The following is an 11,142-nucleotide window of genomic DNA, read 5'->3' on the forward strand; positions in this document are numbered from 1 at the left end:
ACCCTATAAGTTGACATCCACTTACATGCTGTAGGCATTTGGGACAAAAAGTTACCCATTTCTTTCTTTTTCTTCCAAATGTAAATTTTAAACATGAAAACATTTACAAATACAAAATCTTTTTTGGAAGCTGGGGGAAGGCTGGGTTGGCTGACTACCAGTTGTAGCCATGGTTTTAAGGTTGCCCCATGACACTTTCAATGTGTCCAAAGAAAAATGATGTAATATGTTGCTAGACCATCATGACCATGTGACTTATATGAAAACTGGGGTACATAGGGGAGGGCACAGGCTACATGCTAACTCTCGGAAAGCACAGAGTTATCTTACATGGCAATATTTATAGTTTATTCAACAAAGACCTTAGGACCCAGAATGGAAGTAGTAATGCTTTCATTCATTCCCATAGCCCTCACCTGGTAGCCAGTTAGGTTTGTGTTAAGGATAAAGAAAAATTGTAAGCCAAACTGAAAGAGTCAGGATGATATCAGCATGTTTTTTTGTGCTGATGTCAAGATTAGCTCTCAGACTTTTGATTTACATAGCCACAGAGGCCACAAAGAAGCCATGCTTTTCCACATGAACCCTAACAAACATCTAAAAATGACTCCTGACCAAATGTTTAAGAAATTCAAAGAACAGCTACAATTAGAGCTGCACCATCCACCCCAGAGCTGCACAAAAACAGAAACTATCAGTCACAGGAAGGGGGGAGGGTTCCCACTAGGAAAGCAAGAGCAAACAGATAAATAAGCTGAAGCTTACTAGCAATCGGACAAGAGATGCCCTGGGGTGCCCATCAGCTTCAAAGCTCTGTATCTGAGGTACAGAGGTCAGGAAGCTCAGAGTTCATGGTGCTCCAGGGATCTTAAAAAACTACAGTCCTACAACTCCTCTGTCCATATATGTAGAGATGGAGCCAGCAGGACTATGACAGCAATGTCCCAGAGAAACTGAAAGTCCACCTCACTCTGACCTAACGTGTTCTATAGTGCAAGGAATCTTATATTCTATAAGCAAGGGACTGGAAGCCTGGAGTGCTCAGAAAAGGAATTTCCACCAAGGTCAAAAAACCTCAGTACTGTTAGTAGTCTGACAATAGAAGCAGAACTGGGAGCCAGAAGCCCACTGATCAGGATGCTGCCTGCCCAGGCTTCATAGCAATCTGATGAGAGATTATCCAGAGTATCCTGGAGACCATAGTTCTCTGAATCTGGATGCTGCATGTGGAAAGAGATCTACTAAAACCTCTGAGAGCTCTAAATGCAGACATATCACATGAACTGGAAGCCACAGTCTGAAGCCAAGGAAATCAAGGCCTTAACCTTGCTAAGACTAAACATGACTCAACAATATCATCCACGAGAGTGGAAAAGGGTTGAATCTGAACCTGAAGCAAACATGGGCTGAGGATTGATATGTAAGTAAATAGAACATTCTGAGTATTATAAATAAATATTATGAATCAACTCAAACACATATAAAATAGAAGAGGGAAATTCCATAGCTCTAAGTATATTTTCAATGGAAAAAAAAAGTCTTGGCCATGGGATCTACAAGAATACCTGGATGAAATTAAGCAAGACATTTTTTGAAAAAAAAAATTATAAGTGGAATAAGTATTTTGGAAGGAAAAATTGAAAGAAAAAATTCAGAAGGCAGTAAACTTAGTCCAGTTACAGACTGCCTGAAATTAAAAATATAATACATAAATCATTAAGAAACCAACTTAGGCATTTATTTCAATGACTGCACAGGACAACAAGAAATATTAGAACAATATTAAAAATTGAAAAAAGAGAAGAAAATACTACATAACTACTATCAAAAACAACTTATTTGGAAAACAGGCCAAGGAGAAATAATTTTAGAATCATCAGTCTTTTTAGAAACCATGACCAAAAAAGAGCCTGGATATCATATGCCATGAAATCATGTATGAAAACTGCTCAAACTTATTAGAACCAAAAGGCAAAGTAAAAATAACAAGAATCCACCAGTCACCAACTCCAAGACTTCCAAAATGAAAACTCCTAGGAATGAGGTAGATAAAATCCAGAGCTTCCAGGTTAAAGAAAAAATACAACCAGTAGTCTGAAGAGTTCATGTATGAAGGTAACAGGTTCATACAAGATTTAACAGCTAAGTTTTTGAAGGAGAAAAAAAAAACTTGGAATATTATGTTCCAAACAACAAAGAATAAAGGCTCACAGAATAACTTAGCCTATAAGATTGACTATATCAATTGTTTATTTATTTATTTATCCATTCATTCATTCACTTATTCATTCATTCATTTATTTATTTATTTATTTATTTATTTATTTTTCAATTGTGCCCAACTCTTTTTGTCCCCTTTGCAGTTTTCCTGCAAAAGTACTGTAGTGGTTTGCCATTTTCCTCTCGAGCTCATTTTTACAGATGAGAAAACTGAGGCAAACACTGTTAAGTGATCTACCCAGGGTCAAGTGTCTGAGACCACATTTGAACTCAGGAAGAGGAGTCTTCCTGACATCAGGCCCAGCACTCTATTCCCTGCTCACCAACCTTCTATTTATTACATGTAATAATACAGGGTTAAAAATAAGTTTTTAATGAATTGGGGGGTTTTCATGCATTCATGATAATAAGACCAAAGCTGAGTAGACACTTTAATATGTAAACATAGTAGTCAAGAAAAACCTATAAAGGTAAATATATTTGAGCAATTTAAGAGGATAAATGCTATGAACTGCAGGATGGTATCACCAAGGATTACAGAGGAATTTAAATTTAAAAATTGTGTTGTTTTGTAGTTCTATGAAGGGAAAGAAAAAGAAGAAGAAAAAAGAATACACTAGGAAGAAATGAAGAAAAGAACGAGTTTACTCGTAATTGGGGTGCACAATAAGAGTGAACAAATATGGAGGAAGGAATGGAAGATGGAGTAATAACAAGACTCATTTTAATCAAAACTAGACAAAGGAAGGTTGAACACATATAAACACACAGAAAAACAGGTGGTTATTGTTTTTAATGGAAATACATTAAACTTAATTGAAATAGGTGGAGGCAAGGAAAAAATTAAGAGATAGCAAAGAGTTGGGAGAGAAATAGTCATAAATAAAACAATCTTTAACTTTGAATACTGAGTCATAAAGCATTATTAAAAGGAAAAAAAGAGTAAGAACCAGTGATAAGGCACTGAGCAAGACGAAGAGAGAAGAGTAGCAGAACAGAAGATGATCACTAGTGTTGATCACATTTCTCTCATCATCTTTTTCTTCATAAAAAAGGGGTGGGGTTAAATGAAGAAAAGGTATAAGATAGAAGGAAATATGCATTTAAGTATCATAATTTTAAATATTAATAGGATAAACATAAAATGGAAGAGAATAAAGGAATGAATAAGAAACTCTATATCTAACAATATGGTATTTGCAAGAAACACACTGGAAATGTAAAGATTAACATAGTTAAAACTAAGGGCTGGATCAGAACTTACACTTCAGGCAAACTCAAAATCAAGATCTAAGATAAGTCAAAAGTAAAAAAGACATGACTTAAAGAGATAATGAAGGAAACTTTGTTATCCACAAAGGCACCAATACAAATAATGTCAAGATATGCACAAAATAGCATTGCCTCCAAATAATTGAAAGAAAAAATAATTGAATTTAAAGGAGAAATAGTGATAATAGTTAAGAACATCAATGCACTCCCCTTTCTAACCCAGAAAATTCTAACAAAAAATGCAGAGAATTGAGTAGAACCAGGAAGAACAATTTACATGAATAATGCAATGTAAACAAAATGACTTTTAAAAGATTGCACACTCAATTCTATTCCTATTTTGCCTTCTTTGTCAGTAATTCTAAAGACATAATTGTATATTCAGAGCTAGAAAAGAATTTAAAATTATATAGTCCAATTCTTCCATTTTATAAATGTGGAACCCAAATCAAAGAGAGTAAAACGACTTACCCAAGGGTATTCGGTGTATAGCAGAGCCAGGATATGAACCCATTTTGAGACTTCTGACTCAAAATTGATGGCTCGCTCTTCTTTACCATACTGAATGACAGCCATTTGCATTGAGAAATACATTAAGCTAGTTAGTGAAACCAAAGTGTGAGAAATGGGCTAGTATAATTTGGATAAAAGAAGGCTGTATATGATGGTGAGTAGAAGGTATAGCGAGAATAGTGAAATAACTTTATGGAAAGTATGGGTTGAGTCTGAGGCAGCTGGTGCAATTCCTACATATGTTATATTGGAGACTAGATCTTTCGCTAAATCTTTATAGGCAGCTGATAGAATAGTAGACAGAGTGCTAGTCAGGAAGTCCTGAGTTAAAATCTGATCGCAGACACTAGCTGTGCGACCTTGAGCAAGTCACTTACCTCTGTTTGCCTCAATTTTCTCAGCTGTAAAATGCTGATAACAATAGCACCTGACTCCCAGGATTCTAAGCAGCAAATGAGATTCTTGTTTAAAAAAAAAAAGCACTTAACACAGTGCCTAAAACTGTGGAAATAGGTGCTAGGTAAATACTTTATTTCCCTTTCTCCTATTATACATACATCAAATTGAGAAATAGTGTTCATTGGTGGTTCTTTCACTGCTTCATTGCCCAGAAGCAACATGTCCTGTTCTCTATACATCATACTTCATCTCCTCATGCAAGCCTCTGCAAAAGTTTTTCCCCCACCTTCCCTGACCTCATGGTTGGAAAGTTCTCCTTCATTTTTGCTTTTCAGAATTCCTGACTTTTTTCAAGGTTCAACTTATACACTGTCTCCTACAAGAGACTTTTTCTAATTCTCTTGTTAGTGTCCCCTCTCGTACTGCCGAAAGTATTTGTAATTACATTTCTATATACGCATTGTATTCCCCTGAGTGAATGTTTTTGTTTTTGATTTGTTTTTTATCCCTAGTATCTTGTAAACTTATTGGCATACTTTTAACAAACACTTGTTTAAGTTGAGTTGAACTAGAGGAGTTAATAGTGCTAAAACCAGTGTTCAAATCAAACATAGTATAGCTTATTTGAATTCAAAAAGCTGTTTACTCTGATGTGTCTGTAAAGGTGAGGAGCTTGGATTTGCACACCGAGTACCTTTTTATTTCTGTCTTCTTAGCCTTTTTTGATGATTTATGAATTGGAAAGGCAATAGCAAAACATTCTACTATGGAGATTGTTTGACTGCTCATGGAAGGGTAGTAAGAGTGTAATAAAAAGTATATTACTTAAATTAATGTATAGATTTAGTGCTATGCTAAACAACTCACCAAGGGAATACTTTATAGGCCTAGATAAAGCAATAACAATTTTTTTAATAAACAAAAGATCTTCAATCTTAAAGGAAATAATCAGAAAAGTATCAATCAAGTGTGCATAGGATTATTATACTTTAAACCAGGAATTCTTAACCTAGGGTCCAAGAACTTATAAAATATTTTGATAACTATATTTCAATATCATTGTTTTCCTTTGATGTATTTTATTTTACTCATTTAAAAACATTGTTCTTAGAAGGGGTCTGCTTCACCAGACTGCCAAAAGGTTCCAAGACACACACACACACACACACACACACACAAACCTCCAAGTGTAATTTTTAGCATCTACACCACTCTATCATTTCCATATATAAACCATGACCCAGGGCCCTCTAAGGCACAGAGATGTCACAGACTAAGCCCAATGCTGGGGGCCCAATTTTCAATCAAAAGAGCTTCTCTATCTGGTTCTTTGAACCCCTGTGGAGTTAATCTAGGAAAAAAGTCTTCAAAATAAAGTTCAAAATGAAGTTTCTCCCTATATGGCTAATAGGGTCCCCAAATCTTATCAAGAAAAGTATTGGATATGGGACAGCCTTTGTTTCACCCTCACAAAAAATATCTAAAATGATAAGGATTCACAAGGGCCTATTAAGAAATACAGAAACATAAATTAACCAGAGTCTACCAGCTCTCTATCCTCCCCACTCTCAAGAGGGGAAACAAGCCCAGAACTCAAAAGTCAGATCATTAAAAAAATAGAAAAAAAAAAGCAAGAAATATATATATTTTTAATGATCTGATTTCAATAACTCAAGTTGTACATCACAACTTGAAAATTTTCAAATAAGACAAAAAAATGGAAACAGTCAATACTGGAGGAATTGTGAGAAGATAGGCAAACTATTACATAACTGATAAAGCTATGAAACAATCCAACATTTCTGGCTATCAACTTTGAATTATATAAGAAAACTGACTAAATTGTCCATACCCTTTGAGACAGTGTTCCTGAGATTGGGCTTATACCCCAACAAAATCACATAAAGATTTTGAAACATCAATAGCAATACTTTCTGGGATATTGAAGTAGAAACAAAGAGTATGCTCATGGGCTGGGGTATGGTTGGAGAAAAAGACTGTAGTATATGAAGGCAATGGAATATTATTTTAAGATAAGAAATTATGGATCATGTGGAATCCAGAGAAACATGGAAAGGTTTGTATGAACTGATACAGAGTAAAATATACAGAACCATAAGAACAATATGTAAAATGACAACAACAATATTAATGATAATATTATTAGAAGGCAGTTGAATTTTGCGTAACTTAAAGAGCAATGAAGAATGAAGCAATGGAGAACAAGTAATGAAATAAAACAGGGGTACCACAAGAGCAGAAAGCATTACAGATGCACTGACTTTATTGAATGTTTGTGCTTAATTTATTTCTTTGATACAAAGAAGTATTCATGGTAGGGGTGGAGGTCCATAACTGACTGATATAAATATAAAGGGCACACAATATTTAATTTTTAAAACATTTCATTACATTATTGGTTTCACTTACTTATCCAAGGCCCCAGATTCAAGAGGAGAGCTAGAAATAGAAACTAAGTCTCCTGATCCCCAGTACTGTGTTCTTTCCATTAGGCCACATTGCTTCTCAAGCTAAAAATAATTTAGCCTAAGGCCTTCCTCCAGTCTCCTTTTTTCCCTCCCCTAGACTCATATTTGCAGGAAAACCAAGCAGCTACTGATGTATTTTCATACGTTACTCTGAACCCTGTTGACTTAGAGTGGGAAGGAGCCTGACAGACTTGACAGGGGCCCAGATGGACATTGCTTGAACAGCCTGGCTTGGAAAGAAAGCATAACTGACTAACAACCCAAGCCCCAGAGGGGCCCCATTCAAAAGGAGTAAGCATGCTGCAGGTCAGGATTAAGGTGGCTTGGCAGAAGCACAAGGGGGGAAATGCGTAGCGCCAGCCCCTACTAGGACTGGCTGATTTGTACACTTGGTGGCTTGAAAGATAAACATTTTGCTACATCCTGCTAGTGATTTCTCTGCCCACTCCCTGAGGGTTTTTTTTTTAAACTCCCCTGATTTGTCTCAGATTCAGAAATCCTTTTCATGAAGACTAATTTCCACTTTACCTCTACATCCAGAGGGGAGGAAAATCACCCACCAGACAGACTGCTTGAAATGTCAAAGGATCAAAGTCACCATTTTCCATGCCATGTATTATCAAGGGTGTTTCCTTGCCCAGCGCAGGGCAGTTATAGGTGTGGGCTTGGGCACCAGGGTAGAAACCGTTGGACTGGAGGCTATGAACAAAGAAGGAGTGGTCAGAGAGAGCCACTAACTGAAGGACCTGGAGGGGACCCTACAAGTTGTCCTGTAGTGGCTTTTACAAGTGTGGTGAAGTTTTCAGTATAATCATTTTTGCCACTTGCCATTTTAATAATTAGTAATCAGTAGAGGAAATGATGTGCAGTGGATAGAAAGACAGTCACAATGCCAGTAGAATCTTGGTTCAAATCTTGCCTCTGACACATGTGAGCTGGGTGACCCTTGTTACTTAGTGTTCTAAGAAACTTTTTGAGACTATCAGCTGCCAAAAAAGATACTGACCTGAATTAGTAATGGGAGTTTCTTTATATGGAAATTTCCTTATACCAGTGAAATCACAGGTCCATCCCTTATCCCTGCTCCTAATCAATGGGCAGGACACATTGTAGCAGTGGATAGGAAGAAAACCTGAGTTTGAGTTCTTACCCCACACAAACTAGCTGTGTGAACATGGGCAAGTCTACACGACCCAGACTTCTCTCTGAGACTCTAAATTACAAATTTGACAGCCTGCATTAGTGTAGGGTGCTATACGAATGAAATGTTCCCTATACCAATGAAAATACAAGTCCTTATTTAGAAATAAAACAAGTCAATAGCCCCCTTGCCTTATCTGTGGATATCTGGGTCTCTTAGGCCTTCACTAGGCCCTTAGATTTCCTGTACTCTGGCCCCTTCAAGATTGGCCTTTAGGAATTTATACACACTTGCACCTACCTACTGGGGTTGTAGTTAGGATCAAATGAGATAATATTTGCCACATTGCAAACCTTAAAGTTCTATATTGTTATTTTTATTATATTGATACCAAATGAAAGGGAGGCTTTCCTTGTGGAGATGTGACCAGATGACCTATACTTTTGTGAGTTCTCAGACCTCTATCTCCTTTGCCATCACAGCTATGAAAGAACCAGAAATGATATTTCTCATCACCAAGGAAGCTGTTTGCTACTGCAAATGCTCAACATCAGGAACAGATATGATTTTATCAATGGAAATGGCATTAAAGAAGAGGGATTAATATCTGCAATGTCAGTATATCCTAAAGGCCACTGGGTCTTTCCAACTGACCTGCAGCAGAAATCTCTTATATGTTTTGTCTTTCTCCATTAGAATGTGAGATACTTGAGAACAGTGACTATCTATTGGTATTTTCAATGCTTAGCACAGCTTTTTTTTTAATCTAGTAAGCATTTAATACTTTTTCATTCATTCAGATATTCAGATCTTATTGGAAAGGGCTCTAATGTATTCTTCATTTGTTGATATAACAATGTGATTTTGTAGTTTTGCTATTAATATGGTTTCATATGTTGAGAGTTGTCTTATTGTTGGACTAACATTACATTATTGATATAAATCCAAGCGGATCACAGCATATACGTTTTTTATTTTTTTGGTATATAATTTTTTCTAATATTTTATTAAACATTTAGCATCAATATTAATAGGAGATATTAAGCTATACATTTCTTTCCTTGTTTTGTCTCTCCCGCAGTTTAGGTATCAAGATAATATTTGTCTCATGAAAGGAATTTGATAAGATTCCATCTTTTTTGCAAACATTTTATGTAAAAATGTAAAAATAATTTTTTTGAGAGTTTGATAGGATTTACTTACAAATCCATTTGCTACTGTGGGAATTCCTTCACAACTTGTTAAGTATCTTTTCCTGAGGCTGTTATTACCACTTTTCTTTTTCTTGATCAGTTAACATGGATATTTTATTTTATTTATTTTCATTTATTTCATTTAAGTTATCCTCAGTTTCATTGGCCTTTAATTGGGCAAAATTTTTTCTAATTTTTTTTTTCATTTTCTCTTTATTTGTTGGGAATTATTTTTTCTTTTTTTTTATATTGGCAATTTAGTTTTCCTTTCCTTTTTGTTAGACTATCTATTTATATAGTTTTACTAGATTTTTAAAACTCCTACTTCTAATTTATCAATGCAATAATTTTTGTTGTGTTTTGTTTTTCAATTCTGTGTATTTCTTCAATTCTGTGTATTTCTTCTCTGATTTTTATAATTTCTACTTGTAAAATGCTATCTGAATTCACTTCCCCAAGCTGTGCTGGCATGAGCAAGTTGGATCCCCAGAGGAGTCATACCTAATATTTTCAGGGTACTAGATCCACTCTGTGGGTGGCTATCCTCTTAATAAATACACTTTTGATACCCCACATGCTTGCTTCCCCTTGATAGTCAGTAGACTTAGTTCTTTAACAAAGGAGTTTCCTCATGTGGCATAGTTGCAAAATTTACAATGGTTTGTAACAATAGTCTGTAGCAGTAATTACAATGCATTTCCCTAAAATCCTAGGGCACACTTTCCAAAATAAATACAAAGTCCATGGGGTGGGCGGTGAGAGTTGAGAATGGGTATGAGTTTCAAGTACAGTGAGATAAGAAACATACAAGTCCAAAGCAATTCATAATTTCAGAACTTCAGGTTCTCGATGAACTTTCTTTCTCTTAAGAGTCCTTAAGAAGTTTGATTGGTTAGCATTGGTTGTGAACAAGTCACTCCATTGCTTAGTTGTGCTGACCCTTTTTATAGGGCACATGTGATCTGGATGAGTCAGTCTGGATTAAATAGGTCACTTGGCTAGCAAGCTGCTTCTCATAGACTTGACCACTGCTGGGCTAGTCCAAATAGATTATTCTTCTCCAGGGCAGCTATTGCCAGATAGAGCTAGGAGGCTTACTCTGCTATTAGGATGCAGCTACTTGGTCTAGGTCAGACACATGTCTAAGCTTCTGGGCTCTTCACAGGATATGGTATCAGTACTGGGAAAGGTCAATCCATTAGACTCCCTGGGCTCACTTTTTTTTTTTTTCAGGCAATTGAGGTTAAGTGACTTGCTTAAGGTCACACAGCTAGTAAATTTCAATGTTTGGTCTGAGGTTGGATTTGAACTAGGGTCCTCCTGACTTCAAGGCCGGCGCTCTATCCACTGTGCCACCTAGCTGCCCCCCGGGCTCACTTTTTATTGCACAACTACAGTCTTAACCACTTCCAGCCTCTTAATCATCTAGATGAAGTATTAAGGTGCTGTTTTTAGTAAAGGTAATGGCCTTAGTTTAGGAATGGCAGAAGCCTCACATCTTTGGTTCTCTTAGTTCTGAGGTTTGCTACCTTCAGGAAGAAGTGAGAAAGTTCTCTACTCTTATTTACAAATATTTCTTAGTTCAAAGGTTGCTTCTCTCAGTATGGGACCTCTCTCTTTGCTTATGGTGCAAAGGCCAATTACAATTCCTAGACTCCTTTTGGGTCTTATAAAAAGAATAAATGAGTAGAAAGTTATTGAAGCAGTCCATGCCCTGGGCCTAGACTATTAGCTCACAGGACTCTTCATATGTCCTCGAGCTTTGAATAACTTCATGCAACTTTTTAAGATGTGAAATGTTTATGTCTAAAAAACCTTCCCCTTTTATTTTAAAATGTTCAATATTGAACCTTGTTAATTGCACCTTTATGATGCTCTAATCTCTGGGTGTTACTCTCTCTCATACCCCTCCTCT

This window comes from Vombatus ursinus, unplaced genomic scaffold (genome assembly GCF_900497805.2).
Source record: "Vombatus ursinus unplaced genomic scaffold, bare-nosed wombat genome assembly UNPS02014801.1, whole genome shotgun sequence".
Classification (NCBI taxonomy): domain Eukaryota; kingdom Metazoa; phylum Chordata; class Mammalia; order Diprotodontia; family Vombatidae; genus Vombatus; species Vombatus ursinus.